We start from the raw sequence: 15,481 nt of genomic DNA on the forward strand, positions 1-15,481 counted from the left end.
CCGGCAGCCTGTTCCAATATTTGATAAACCTTTCAGTGAAGAAATTTTTCCAAACTTCCATCCTAAACCTCCCCTGGCACAACTTGAGGCTGTTTCCTCTTGTCCTATAGCTTGTTATTTTGGAGAAGAGACCGACCCCCACCTTTCTACAACCTCCCTTCAAGTAGTTGTAGAGAGCAATAAGGTCCTTTTCTCCCAACTAAACAATCCCAGCAGAATGATATATTCCCTTGCAGCTTTAAAATAATGAAGTATCTTTATCTCATTAGTTACAGTTTTTGAATTAATAAATCCTAATTTGCTATTACTAGCAAAAAAACTACTAGAAAGTAGTTAATCTGAAAGATAAGCTAAAGTAAGAATCAAGGGTATCAGAAAAGGTCAAAAAGCCGTCTGAATCTCTATTGATATTTTTAAACCACTTTGAACACTGAGAATTCTTATAAACATTAAAATGGCAATTTTTTAGTGATACTTCAGAAAAGTAAACTAGGCAGATAATAAATTAATCCCAAATTTGCCCACCTCATGACCAGTCATGAGTTCTAACAAAGGATGCCAGCAGCAGTGCATTCAGGGAATATGTGACAATTAATATCTATCTGCATGGTCGTGTGAAAAACAGAGATTCTCAAACTTGTTTTGCACTGAAATATCTCAGATTTAATAGAAGAAAGTATCCATAACACAACTGACATCCGGAAGTTTCGGAACTATCAAAGGAGGATTTCTGTAGAAAGTGCTAAATTTGCATACATCTGACCCTGATTCAGGAGCAACCACCAGGTTCAGCTCTCTTTGCCACCTTCTTCTTCTTCTTCTTCAAAAAATGACAGCCATGATGTCACTGACTCCTTTCTCAACCTGCGCTTCCTCAACCCTGTGGTTTCACCATCACCTGCTGCCATGTCAGAAAAAGAACAAGGGGAATGTTCTCTGTGCCTTCAGAAGCTTTTTAGACAAATGCGTCCAATGAGGAAGGACTGAGGAAGTTTTGAGACATGTCCTTGGACAGGTAATCTCCAAAGCCATTTGGAGGCAAGAATCACTCAGCACCACTTGTCCAAGCTGGCTGTGGTTTGCTCCCTGCAGTGAGTGCATTGAGCAGCATAAAAAAGCCAAATATCTGTCAAGTGGCTTGCACAGCTTCTGGATAACAACAAGGCACTGAGGTCATGAGAGTGCTTTGAGTAAGGACTTTGGTTTGTCTCAATTGTTTACCCAAATTGTTTGCCGAATTTGCTCTGCAAACGAGAAGAGCAAAGACAATTGGTTTGTAAAGGTAAAACAAATTGAATGACAGCTATTCTCTTGCTTGCTGACTGACTGTCCTAGCAAATGGCCTTACCTAATTCTATTCATCTTTAGCTCAGGAAGGGTCCTCTTGTCCTCTTCCAGATGTGTTGACTTGTGCTGCACAGCTGGGTACTTTTTGGCCAGGCATATGGGATTCTTCAAGGGAGAGAGTGTGTCAGACTGCTCTCACCGCCCACCAAGAACACGGCAGAGAGATGCTTCTAGGTCTGATCTAGCCACGTAGCCTTGAATGCAAGGGGTCGGTTGTCTCCGCAGACATTCACATATGCTGAGCGTGCATCATGCAGGCCTGCAGGGCCAGTGGGGAATACCAAAATCCACGTAGTCAGTATCTGACCCCTGGGCTCTTTGCGTAGATTTTGGGCTAGGATCAGAGAGGGCAGGGCAGTTCAGGGATATGGCAAGTGCTGGAAGGGTCTGGTAAGGTGTCACCAGCCCTGCAACCACTTCTCCATCCCAAGAGACTCAGCTGTCAGTGCTCATGGTCAGCTCTGACCACTGACTTGGCTTTTCCTCGAGGATTCTGGTGAAACAAAGGTGTCAGCAAGAGCAACTAAACAGTTCACAAAGTATTTAAGGGATGCAAAACAATTTGTGTGTGTTACAGATCTAATACAACTATGCAAACTGTATGTCACAAAAACATCTCATGCTGTCGGTTTTTATTACTGAAATTACAGTTATTGCATTTGAGCAGATTAATATGGACATTTTCTCTTTTCATTCTAATTTTTATTAAGAAAAATAAGATGTCAGATGTTCTTCAAAATATTAATGCTTCACTAGATAATAGTCAAAATTAAGTTTACAAAGACTTTTCCTATTATCTTTTTAATTATATGGCTTATGATTGGTTGCATATTCCCACAGTTAAACTTCATACTATACATCAAGAAACAAAAAAAGTCAATTATAATGAAAAGCATATAAAGAAAATTACTAAAACCATTACTACTTTACATCAATAAAATCCAATTAAAAATGCTCTTGAAAGCTGCTTTTTACAGAAAATTGCATTTTAGCTAATAGTTTTTCTTTTATTTTATTCCAAGAAGTATCCAGAAAGAGTGTTTCCATGATTCAGGGAAAAGAAATTGGTATGGAAGACCATTGCACAAAGGCTAGTTAGAAAAGGTGAGGGCAGCTGGGTAGCTGAAGTCTTTTCTCTGCGCAACTGAATACCAATCAGAAGACATATAAGAAATATACAGGCACTCTTAAAGGCTGAAGTTACAACATTTTTAAGATGGAAGAAAAACCCCACTGTTTATCAGGAGTGGCATCCACTATCTACCTGAAGACTAAAATTTTCTAAAGGAAAATCTTGAAGTTGTGTAAGGTTATTGATTAAAATAGCCACAGACACCTCCTAGAGTCTCAGTGTTACTGTGTGTTGAAATTTTGCCTGCCTTATATATCAGGACTCAGTACCCTAGGTAATTAAATCACTGTGTCCACTGCTTCTCTGTACCAAAGTGTCCTAATTTGTAATATAACGTACTCTTCCAGCAAGAAGCATATACTGGGTGTGAGGGAAAACTGTTCCTTTCATATTCGAGCACTTCAGAGTCTAGCACCTAAAAATTGAAGTCTATTAGTATTGCACAGCAAAAAAATCTCTTTATAGGCAAGGCTTGTGGGGAGAAGTTATCTTTTATTAGACCAACCAATACGAAGAGGAATATAATATCAGTACAAGATACTGCCTTTCATCTCAGACCTTGACTTGTTTATGTACTTTGACAGTCACAGCTACCATAAGAATATTTTTGCTTTAGAAAAGCACTTAGCAGTCGTGTCTGTGGCTGAACGCTGAAGGCTCTAAAAGGACATTGCCACACACGGTAGTGCTCGCACCCACCCGGTATATTTGGATCCACAGCACAGTAGCAAGAGCTACCATATAGGAGGGCACTAAAAATAAATAAAATTGGAAGATTAAAAACCGTTGCGCTATATATCACTTCACCCCAACAGCTGAAGAGTTTCGCTGTTTGTTTTAGTTTGTCTCAAATCAAGCATACAATACTACTCTTAGCACAAATTTCTTGTTAAGGTGGCAAGTATTTCTTCTCTCCAAAAAGTTGATCAAATTGGGTGGTTTGTCCAGTTAGCCATTCAGAAATAAATATTGGAGGGTGTTTTAGGAGGAGTTCCTTATTTTAAACTTCTTTATTTTTAAACTTATTTTAAATTTCCTTATTTTTAAACCCCTTTAAAAAGAGGGTTGCAATTTTTCATATTGATCTAGGAATCTTAAGATAGCCTCGATAAAGGGACTTCTTGGTGTGAATTTCTCTCTTATTCAGAAGCCATTTGAGAAATCCTTTTCCTCACACTATTTTTTCCTCATTTTAACCCATAGTTCTGAATAAGCTTTCACACTGTTTTGTAACATTCTTCACCTGAATTGCATGATAACACACCACTGTGTTGCAAGTTGCAAGACCGCCTACCTTGGAAAACCTATTTAATACTGATATGCAAATCCTTGTACTGTGTTTTCAGAGGAGCACCGTGCTGAGTCTTTATAGTGTTGTCTGTGATAAAAATGCATGCTAACATGGAGATAGAAAATTAAATTTGAGGAGTGTATACATTTTAATAATAACCTTTCTACTACTTAAAAGTCTCCATACTGGCTACTTTAAGAGGTTTTGCTTTTTTACACTAGACTAATATATAATTTGCTTTGAAGCCCATCATATTCTGTGGTATTAATATCCTTTTTTTATCATTTATTTCAATTTTAACCCATTTAAACTAATAGCATGTTTCAGACACCAACTGGACTTTTACAGAAATTTGGATTCCCAACAACTGAGATTTAGCTATTAATTTCCCAGGACAGCACAAAGCCTCCATGATTGGAATACTGTTCTTTTTAAGAGGGGAAGTGTACAAAAAACAGTTTGTCAGAGAGTTTTCAAATGGTCTGTGCCTGCTTTGACCTTTATTCCTGTGATTTGAGTGCTCCTGGGTGGCCAGAGATTTCTTGGCCATAGCCGGCAGTGGCTGTGTCAAGGAACGTCCCTCCCTGGATCCCCTCCCTAACATATAGAAACACGGGAAAGCACCTTTCCAGTGTGCCAAAAGCTAAATTGGTTTGTAAAGAGTAGGAATGCGACAGCTCAGCTTCCACCAGAGGCTTCTGATCAATCCTTGCTCTGTTTTAGGCACTGGCTACATCAAAAGGTTGTTAGACCGCAAGAATATCTTAGGAGTGCCATGCATTTTAGGATCTTCTTTGTTAGTCTAGAATAAATCTTGATTAATTTGGATGTTCTCATCTAAACAGACTCCCTAGTCCACCAGCACTTCGGTAAGGACCCCTGCATCAATGCTCATCACTGAAATGGGTCCCTATAATCAGGAGTTCATTCAGTCTCCTTAGGTGCAATAGCCTTTGTCTCCTTCCAAGAAAAGGAATTTTCTCCTTCTCGCATGATCTTATTGTATAAGTCTCTTATGTGTAATATGTAATGCTCTATAAAATTGTCTGAAACTCTCATATTTCTTCTGGCCTAGCTATCATTTGTCATTTTCTATTCATGACTCCGGATTGCTAAAATACCTATTTTCTCTCAAGCTTTTCAGCTGGAGGTGTATCTGCCTTGGTGCCTTTCGGAGTACTTTGTTATATTTATCTTAGAGTTTGTTCTGCTTTACTGACTTGTCATAAATCCAGCTAATCTCAAACCTTCTAAACTGTTGTGTAATTTATTTCTATTTTTTAATTTATCAATTTATGTTTGAATACCAGTCGTGAAAAGAAAAGATACTGTTAGACACTCTTCATCCATGGATCCTAGGTTGTTTTCTTTTTTGTGGGCAGTTTAGTTTTTTACAGCTGGGAAACTTTTCTAAAACAATAACTTTTATCAAAGCTTTGTCTGAATAACATTTATCCTTTGATACATTATATTTTCTTTAATACACTTTTAAAAAATCTTTTATTCTTAAGAAAACCTAAACCACCATTTCAGTTTGTCTCTGGAAGGACTGTATGTTTTCATTCCCAGTGTTTTAACACTAAATACACTATCAGGTATTCAGACTAACTGAATTCTTCCATGGATAGAGGTAACATGATTTCCCTAAATATTGGATTTATAGGGTAAACCAGTCCTAGAATAAGTCATGATAAATAAGTCATGATAAATCAGCTATTGAAGTTGAATCGTATGACACAGAATCATATGACACAGACTGGTAAATATAGACCATAACTTTCAAATATAATTTGGATAGTTCCCTGCACTTGAACCAAGAGTAATTTCTTGTTTCACACTTTCCCAAGAATTCTGAAAAGCTACACAACATTAAACAAAACAAAAAAAAGAAAGACAATTGTGAAGGTACAAGAAAAGATTAGGGTAGCTATGGCTATTAATTTTCACTGTGAATGATTCTGGGTTAGGATACAGCTGCTCTCTTCATCTGTCTTTTAAAACAAAGTAAATATGTTTAACTAATAATGCTGCTATTTGACTGGCTTGGAGAACATTATGGTGCCTGACTGTGTTATGTTCAGACATTTTTCATCACCATCCCACAAGTAGGTTTTTTGCAACAGTTCAGTGCAACATTTATCTTTCTTTACTGCTTGTAAAAAACTTTATTTTGACAGAGACACCCAAGCCTTTTAATAGTTATAGAATATTTTTTATCGGTTCACTGATTTCAATCTAGTTTACCAGCTCATAATCTTTCATTCTTTTTATTTTGGGAATATAATTCCATTCCTCTCACATAGTCCCAGCCAATATTTTCATCGACTACTAAGTACTTAGCATTAGTTGCAATAACGTGTATTTATTAACACTTTCTTCACCTCTTTTTCAGACTATACACCTGTTTCCCGACTTTATTTTTTAAATTGTGAAAATCATGAGCCTTCTCATGCACACTTGACTCTGCCTATATCTCACCAGTGTAATACACCACAGAACTAAGGGCTAGCAGTATCCAGAAGAGAAAGATTTTGCTTAATAAGGAGCTTTTTATATATAGGAGCTTTCCCAATAAGGAGCAGACACATCTCCACTGTGAACCAGAAACATCACTGTTTCCTCCTATGTTTACATGGAGACTTCAGCTTTGTCTACCCCGAATTTCAAGAAAATGAATCACCACATCTTAGAATCATAGAATCTTCATGGTTGTAAAGGACCTTTGAGATTATTGAGTCCAACCATACACACATAAAAAAACCAAACAAAAAAAAAAAAACAACCCCTACAATCTCTGTCACTAGAGCGTGCCCTGAAGTGCCAAATCTACACGTCTCTTAAATACCTCGAGGGATGGTGACTCAACCACCTCCCTGGGCAGGCTGTTCCAGTGCCTGACCACTCTTTCAGTAAAGTAATTCTTCCTAATATCTAATCTAAACCTCCCCTGCTGCAACTTCAGACCATTTCCTCTGGTCCTGTCATTATTCACCTGGGAGAAGAGGCCAACACCCACCTCTCTCCAACCTCCTTTCAGGCAGTCGTAGAGGGCAATGAGGTCTCCCCTCAGCCTCCTCTTCTCCAAGCTAAACATGCCCAGCTCCCTCAGCCTCTCCTCATATGACCTGGTCTCCAGACCCCTCACCAGCCTGGTAGCTCTCCTCTGGACACGCTCCAGCACTTCCATGTCCCTCTTGTACAGAGGGGCTCAGAGCTGAACACAGTAGTCGAGGTGAGGCCTCACCGGGGCCGAGAACAGAGGCACCATCACTTCCCTACTCCTGCTGGCCACGCTATTCCTGATACAAGCCAGGATGCTATTGGCCTTCTTGGCCACCTGGGCACACTGCTGGCTCCTGTTAAGCTGGCCGTCCACCAGCACCCCCAGGTCCTTTTCCGCTGGGCAGCTCTCCAGCCACTCTTCCCCAAGCCTGTAGCATGGCTTGGGGTCGTTGTGACCAAAATGCAGGACCAGGCACTTGGCCTTATTAAACCTCATACAGTTGGCCTTGGCCCATCGATCCAGCCTGTCCAGGTCCCTCTGTAGAGGCTTCCTACCCTCAAGCAGATCAACACTCCCACCCAGTTTGGTGTCATCTGCAAACTTACTGAGGGTGCACTCAATCCCCTCATCCAGATCATTGATAAAGATATTAAACAAAATTGGCCCCAAAACTGAGCCCTGAGGGACACCACTGGTGACTGGCCACCAAGAGGATTTCACCCCATCAATCACAACTCTCTGGGCACATCCATCCAGCCAGTTTTTTACCCAGTGAAGAGTACACTTGTCTATGCCGTGATTCGCCAGCTTCTCCAGGAGAATGCTGTGGGGGATGGTGTCAAAGGCCTTACCAAAGTCCAGATAGACAACATCCACAGCCTTCCCTGCATCCAGAAGGCAGGTCACATGGTCCTAGAAAGAGATCAGGTTGGTTAAGCAGGACCTCCCTTTCCTAAACCCATGCTGGCTGGCCCTGATCCCTTGGCCACCCTGCACTTGCCGTGAGAGCTCACTCCAGATGATCCTCTCCATGATCTTTCCTGGTACCGAGGTCAGGCTGACAGGCCTGTAGTTCCCCAGATCCTCCTTCCAACCCTTCTTGTAGATGGAGCACCATTTTACCCATAAGCCATTACTATTTCCTGGTGTGTGTGTCAAGACACTAAACTCAAAGGCTGACTGCAAAACCCATCCCCAAACCACCCTTGGTTTATAAATACAACCTAGATAATTTACTGCAAGAGGACAGTTACATCTAGACCATCACCTGGTCCTTTTCTCTGAATCACAGAATCATAGAATCATAGAATGATAGGGTTGGAAGGGGCCTCTGGAGATCATCTAGTCCAACCCCCTGCCAGAGCAGGGTCACCTACAGCAGGTTGCACAGGAACGCGTCCAGGCAGGTTTTGAATGTCTCCAGAGATGGAGACTCCACCACCTCTCTGGGCAGCCTGTGCCAGTGCTCTGCCACCCTCAAAGTAAAGAAGTTCCTCCTCATGCTTAGGTGGAACTTCCTATGCTCAAGTTTGTGCCTGTTACCTCTTGTCCTCTCCCCGGGCACCACTGAAAAGAGCCTGGCCCCATCTTCCAGACACCTACCCTTTAAGTATTTATAAGTGTTGATAAGATCCTCCCTCAGTCGTCTTTTTTTCCAGACTGAAAAGACCCAAATCCCTCAGCCTTTCTCTTATGAAGAGAGGTCTTTTGGTCCCCTAATCATCTTCATAGCCCTTTGCTGCACCCTCTCCAGCAGTTCCCTGTCCTTCTTGAACCGGGGAGCCCAGAACTGGACACAGCACTCCAGATGCGGCCTCACCAAGGCAGGGTAGAGGGGGAGGATGACCTCCCTCGACCTGCTGGCCACACTCTTCTTGATGCACCCCAGGATGCCATTGGCCTTCTTGGCCACAAGGGCACATTGCTGGCTCATGGTCATCCTGTTGTCCACCAGGGCTCCCAGGTCTCTTTCAGCTGAGCTGCTCTCCAGCAGGTCAGCCCCCAACCTGTACTGGTGCATGGGGTTATTCCTCCCCAGGTGCAGCACCCTACACTTGCCCTTATTGAATTTCATACGGTTCCTCTCTGCCCAACTCTCCAGCCTGTCCAGGTCTCTCTGTATGGTGGCACAGCCTTCCGGTGTGTCAGCCACCCCTCCCAGCTTTGTGTCATCAGCAAACTTGCTGAGGGTGCACTCTGTCCTCTCATCCAGGTCATTGATGAATATATTGCAGAGGACTGGACCCAGCACTGACCCCTGGGGAACACCACTCGTCACTGACCTCCAACTAGATTCTGTGCCCCTAATCACTACCCTCTGAGCTCTGTCTTTCAACCAGATATCTATCCACCTTACTGTCCATTCATCAAGCCCACTCTTCCTAAGCTTCCCTATGAGGATGCTATGGGAGACCGTGTCGAACGCCTTGCTGAAGTCAAGGTAGACAACATCCACTGCCCTCCCCTCATCTATCCATCCAGTCGTGACATCATAGAAGGCTATCAGATTAGTCAGACATGATTTCCCCTTGGTGAATCCATGTTGAGTACTTCTGATAGCTTTCTTTACCTCCACATGCCTTGAGATGACGCCCAGAACAAGCCGTTCCATCATCTTTCCAGGGATGAAGGTGAGGCTGACCGGCCTGTAGTTCCCCGGCTCCGCTCCTCCTTCTTGCCCTTTTTGAAGACTGGAGTGACGTTGGCTTTCCTCCAGTCCTCAGGCACCTTGCCTGTTCTCCAGGACCTTTCAAAGATGATGGAGAGTGACCATCATGAATGCTCGTGTCCATCCAGAACTGTCTGTCTCTTCCACCAGCTTTCCTTCTCCTGACATTTTTTTTCACAATCCCACTTGCTCGAGTGACTGAGATAGATAGGTGATCTGCACTGACACAGAGGGTATTAAAATACTTTTGGCGGATGTCTTCTTTATACTAGTTTTCACATGTATCTTAAATAGTAATAACATAAAATTCCTCTCCTTTTTTTCAGAAAAATATTCATCATTCCTAGTAAATCTGAAAATCTTTTCTGACTAATTTTCAAAATCTAAATCTTGAAGTAACATGAAATAGAACTTAAAAGGGAATAGTCTTGCAATGGAACAAAAACAAGGACTTCATTAAAAAGCAATGGTAAAATGTATGTCATTGTAGTGCAAAATTACTGAGTGTGATGCCCTGATTTTCTTCAGAACTAAAGAACACATCTGCTTTCACAACTCATTTGCTAACACATTTCCCTCTATTGCATTTTATTAAATTTGTTATTGTATTTTTGCATAGTGGGAGTACAGTACAAAGATACCACACAACACAGAACTGCGTGAAGCAGGTGTCAGGTTCAGTTTCTTTCTTGATAAATACCTTGTTTTTCCTTTTTTGAGGGAACTGAAACACATACTTTGCTGATGTAAAATTCTGCTCGTGTAGAAATAAGGCAGCATTAAGATGTTTGTTAACAACCTGCTTCCCTTTTACAAAAGAAAACTAATGAAAAACTAATAAAAACTAAAGAAAGTATCAAGAGGGAAAGGTTGGAGTGAATCTGCTTAAATAGCAGTTTGAGGAAAACTATGGAGTGGGGATTTTGTTAGATTTTAATTCCGTTCTCCAGTTTTTGATCTCACTGACACCAGTGTTACTTCATTGACTCCACTGTTTATCGAAAGGCCTATTTAGCCCAGCATAATTGTTCAGCATGCTCTATCTATTTAAGCATGCTGTTGTCCAACAGTCATTGGAATCTAAACATTAGCTTAAACTGCTCTGTTGAACAGAGACACACATGTTTAGGTGTTCTCTGGAACTGAGGCTGGGGCAGGGGGGGAGGAGAGAGATGGGGGGAAGAGGGAGAGGCGAAAAGAGAGAAAACATAAGTTCATGAATAGTGACATCAGTGTAAAAGAAAAGTCCTAAGCTTTTCTTCATAGTTTTTTCCCGTGGAAAAAAACAGCGTAATTTTTCCCAGCAGAGCAGTGAAAAAAATTTCTCATTTCTGTAACACAGTGCCACATCAAATGTCTCATCGGATAGATTGTCTCTTTTAGCTCCTTTCCTTCTGTGGATGTGCTAAGAACCTACCCACAGCTTTCAAACAGAGCTGTGGCAGCTGTCTCTTGGCAAGATACAACTGTTGCACCTGGGGGAGCAGGTGGCTTCTCTTTCAATGGGGATTTCAGGATTCAAAAAAAAAAAAATTCTCTGTAGAAGTTAGCAAAGCCAAAGCCTTTTGAAATGGGAGAGGGAAAACCAGCCTGCTCCTCACAGAAGAACTGCTTGCCAAACAAGTTGTCTGGAAAAGAGAAGACCAAGATGAAAGCCCAAACTCCGTGTAACTCACACCAAGGACATGAATATCAACACTAGATGAGTAGCTACGCTATCTCTTGTTGGCCTAATTAATATTGCTAACAAATGGACAGTGGTACTGAGATCAAGATACTAGCTGCATCGCCACAGCCAGTTCTCTCACTCAGGATACATGAGTTTGAGAAATCAGTCTGAATCTGAGAGGAAACAGCATCCTGTTTCCCTGCATCCTGCTTTCTTGTATCACACCCTGGAATTGCGTTAGTGGCCAGAGAGGTTATGCAAGTCCTTGGTGGGACCAGAAATCCTATCCATCTGCATTCTAAATTCTGCGTGTGATGACAACTAAAAGTTGTTTTTGGCTTTTGTTGATTTCTACCTAAAACCTCACAATTAGCAATATCTACTGCACCACATACATACTGCTTGCCTGATATCTCCAGCTTGAAAATTCAACCAGTGCCTATAAATTTCATAAATGTGGATATGGCACAGGCTAAACAGCATACCTGTCACTTCTTTACACAATCATGTGCAAACGTGTATCTTACTTTCCACAGAAATGTTCAAGTGTTTTCAAAAGTGACACTTTCTACAGAAGCTTCTGTTTTCCCGTGAGCTATTTAGAAACGCTATCAATTGACTTTCAAAGTTAAGCAAACTATTACTGTCAGAGTCTTGAATGTCTCTAATTTCATTCTGCTTTGTCTTCCTTCCAGAAGTCATTAATTAAGGACATTATTCTGAAGCACTAGTGTCTGAATATGCCAATGAAAATTCATTTAAATGACTCAGCTTCTGAGAACAAATTTGTTTCTTTTTAAACAAAGAAGCACTAGGCCTTCATGAATGCAGAAAAGCAAAAGGTTTAGAACAATCTGTTCAAATTGTGTGAGCTACTTCCAAGCTTTGCTTGCTGCCAGTTAGTCTGTGGCTTTCTCAATCTGCTGAAAGCTAAGCATAAGTCAAACTCTTTTGCTTTTTATCCTGAGAATTTCATAAATCACAACTTTATCGATGGGTTTTGCCACTGTAACACGCTGACTTCCTACAACTCTATTGTCTGTCATCTTCCTATGGAATACTTACATTTTCAGAAAACAAAACAAAACAAAAAAAAAAAAAAAACAGAAACTTTTAGTGGTGGAGTCATTTCCATGTAAGTAGAAAATATGGCTAAAACAAACCATTAGACAAGCTTTGTAACAACTGCTGCAATCCATAGCAGGGACATAAGGAAAACAGATTAGTTCCACAAAGCACATCTCTTGTCTCTGTCTGCAGAGCCTAGAGAGAATGGATTGTTTCATTTCCTGAATTCATGGATCCCTAATGAAGTGTAATTGTACCTCCATGATGGTTTCATGCTAATTGAAGGAGACTACAGTGGAAACCAGCTTCTGAAAGGCATTTTTTTAAATGAGCAGTTAGCATTAGTCTTCTTTCAAGGTAGTTACAGCTATTCTTCTCACCACCATTTCGATCATCAGTCTCATCTTTTCAGAGCACACAGAGACATAGGAATAATGAGCACATAATATAAATTTTATAATATATAAATAGTAATCTATTTATATCTTCTTGCAAACAAGTCATGTTTTTAGTTGGATTACAAATTTTCATTAGCTTCCCTACATTGGCATAAAGTCAGCCCTGCATTCTCATGCTACACAATCCTAGCTCGTATTTTCTACACCCTCTCTCTTTCATTTTCTTCCTGCGCCCTAATACAGTAGGGAAGGTCCTGTGTTGATCCAGACGGGAGACCACGGCGTATCGAGGACCCAGTGACCCACATAACAGTTAACCTGAGCAGGCACAGGTCTGTGCTGCGCTGCGCTGTGTGTCCAGCACGGACTTCAGGTTGTGTTGTGCTGCACAAATCCTGGGCTGCAGGGTGACCTCAGCCAGCTCGCTGTAACGGAGGAGCCCGCAGGCAGCTCCCACTTTCTGCCAGAGATTACACACCACCGGCATGGCCCTACCTTTATCTAAAAGTGCAGCAAGAAGTTCTCATTGAAGCATCCTTTATGAATAGAGTAGTTTTCTTGCAAGAAAATTATATCAAAGCACGAATAACCAAAAAGGAGAGGCTTCCCTCCAGGGATGGGATCTGCACAACATGCAGTGGGAAAATCCATCCAGGGTCTGCCTGATGCTGCACAAACAGGGGGTTCCCAGTAGCTGAAGGGACAATACACTAGCCATCTATATTCCTATTCTTATTCTGTCTAAACAGTTATTTTATTAATCTGTTTGGTATTGAGCCTTTGCCATTGAGTTCCAGTTAGAACTTGCACTGTCTCTGTCCCTCTCCTTCCACACCCCACCCCTCAAGGTGCAGAGCAGGTCCATTTACTATTTCTGCTTCTGACTTCTTTTTTCACTTCAAAATTGTTAATTACAGATGCAGAGAAAAAAGCCAGGCCTTTTCTAATTATTTTTTTCCCATATCCTCAGACAAGATAATTATTCTGGCTTTGAGGCTACATAACAGAGATATTGGAATTTAAAAGAAGCAGCTGCAAGGCAGAGGTGGTATAAGCTAGGCTGCCTTCTTCATGAAAGTGGAGGGTTAAGATCTCACACACTCATTTCACTTACTCTGGCTCAGACATCGAGTGGTATCTTCTTATACTGTGACAACTTAGTCCATTTTCATTACATCACTGTAACCTCAGACCCCCTTTATACTGCTGAGGCAACATAAATTAGTCTTAATGTGGCTGTACATGTAATTCACAGGGCTTTTGAACTCCCCTTACTTGGCCACAAAGTACAAGCAGACCCTAATGTAAACCGAAGTCTATCTTGAAACCTCTTCTAACTTCATGCTTTGTTTTCCTCTGCTGATGAAGAGTTCTCAAAGTATCATGAATAACCACAGCCCTTCCTTCACTTTCCTTCCAGCCTGGAGAAGAGAAGGCTCAGGGGGAATCTCATCAATGTATACAAACGTTTGAAGGAAGTGTGTAAAGAGGACGGAGCCAGGATCTTTTCAGTGGTGCCCACTGACAGGCCCAGAGGCAATGGGCACAAACTGAAACACACAAGCTTCCCTCTAAACATCAGGAAACAGGTTTTCACTGTGAGGGTGACCAAGCACTGGCATAGGTTGCCCAGGGAGATTGTGGAGTCTCCTTCCTTGGAGATATTCAGAACCCCATCTGGTCATGGTCCTAGACAACCTGCTCTAGGAGGCCCTGTTTGAGCAGATGGGTTAAAGAATGTGACCTCCAGAGGTCCCTTCCAACTTCAACTATTCTGTGACTCCACACCCCTGGCAGAAAGCCAGGCTAGTCCCCGTCCCTGTTTCACCTCCCTTTTTTGAAACTGAACTGAGGAGCCTCAATAAGCCACATTCAGCAGCTTGTGAGAAACTATGAAAGTCTGAAATCTGATGACTGCCAGGTTATCACAGTAAACCACAAACACATTTAGAAAAACTCAGTCACAAACACATTTAGAAAAACTCTACATATTCTTTTTTTATTTGTATTATAATTGCTGCTAGTTACTGCACCCAAGTTTGCGATACCATCCGTCTTGTCATGAAAAACAGCTACCTACCCCCGTCACAGTAAGCATTTTCTCATTTACCACCTCCTAGGAGATAGACAAACCTGCTGGCCGTTTTAGGGTGATAAAACATTTTTAGGCTGTAGGAGATGATTCCTCACATCACGCATTCCAACATGTGCTTATCTAAACCTCATCTATACAAACCTCCCATACACCCACCACTCTTGCTGACAGTCTTCAGAGATATCCCAGGTTAAATGACCACAAGAAAAAGTATGCTCAGATCTCCCAACTATTTGTTTAGATTCTGCCTTGGAGTGATAGCCTTTGAGTACATAAAATTACTAATTAAAAAAGCATCATCAGTTTGTCAATTTACAGAAAATACATGCATTTGAGAAACAGACAGTGTTTAAGAAACTATTTCAAAATCTTTTTTTCTTACACAACTTTCACAGATGACCAGTTATACAGAAATTCTTGAGTGTACATGGAAAAAAAAATACTTTCAGACATCATTTTGCTATTTCAACTTTTACATTGACTTTTTCAAACTAATTATATTTTAGTTCTGTGGAAAAACTATGCACACTAACCATTCTGTTCTTTACAATACTTCTTTGGAAAGCATATCTTGCCTACGCTTCCCCAATTGACTCTGTAGCAAAGTTAAACTTTAGTCCTTTTCAAGCACTTTGGAGTTTTCTTTATTTTTGTAGACAATTATGGAGGTGGCTCTGACTGAATCAAATTATGCTCTAAGGCTTTTGAAGAGAAGTTCAGTCTCTCCAGGAATTCAGAATTCTCTTCTGTAGGCTGAAAAAGTTGACAGAAAGGTTTAATCAGGTTTGATCAAAGGATCTCTCTTCCAG

The sequence above is a fragment of the Larus michahellis genome, chromosome 1, assembly GCF_964199755.1.
Source record: "Larus michahellis chromosome 1, bLarMic1.1, whole genome shotgun sequence".
In the NCBI taxonomy this organism is placed as follows: Eukaryota; Metazoa; Chordata; class Aves; order Charadriiformes; family Laridae; genus Larus; species Larus michahellis.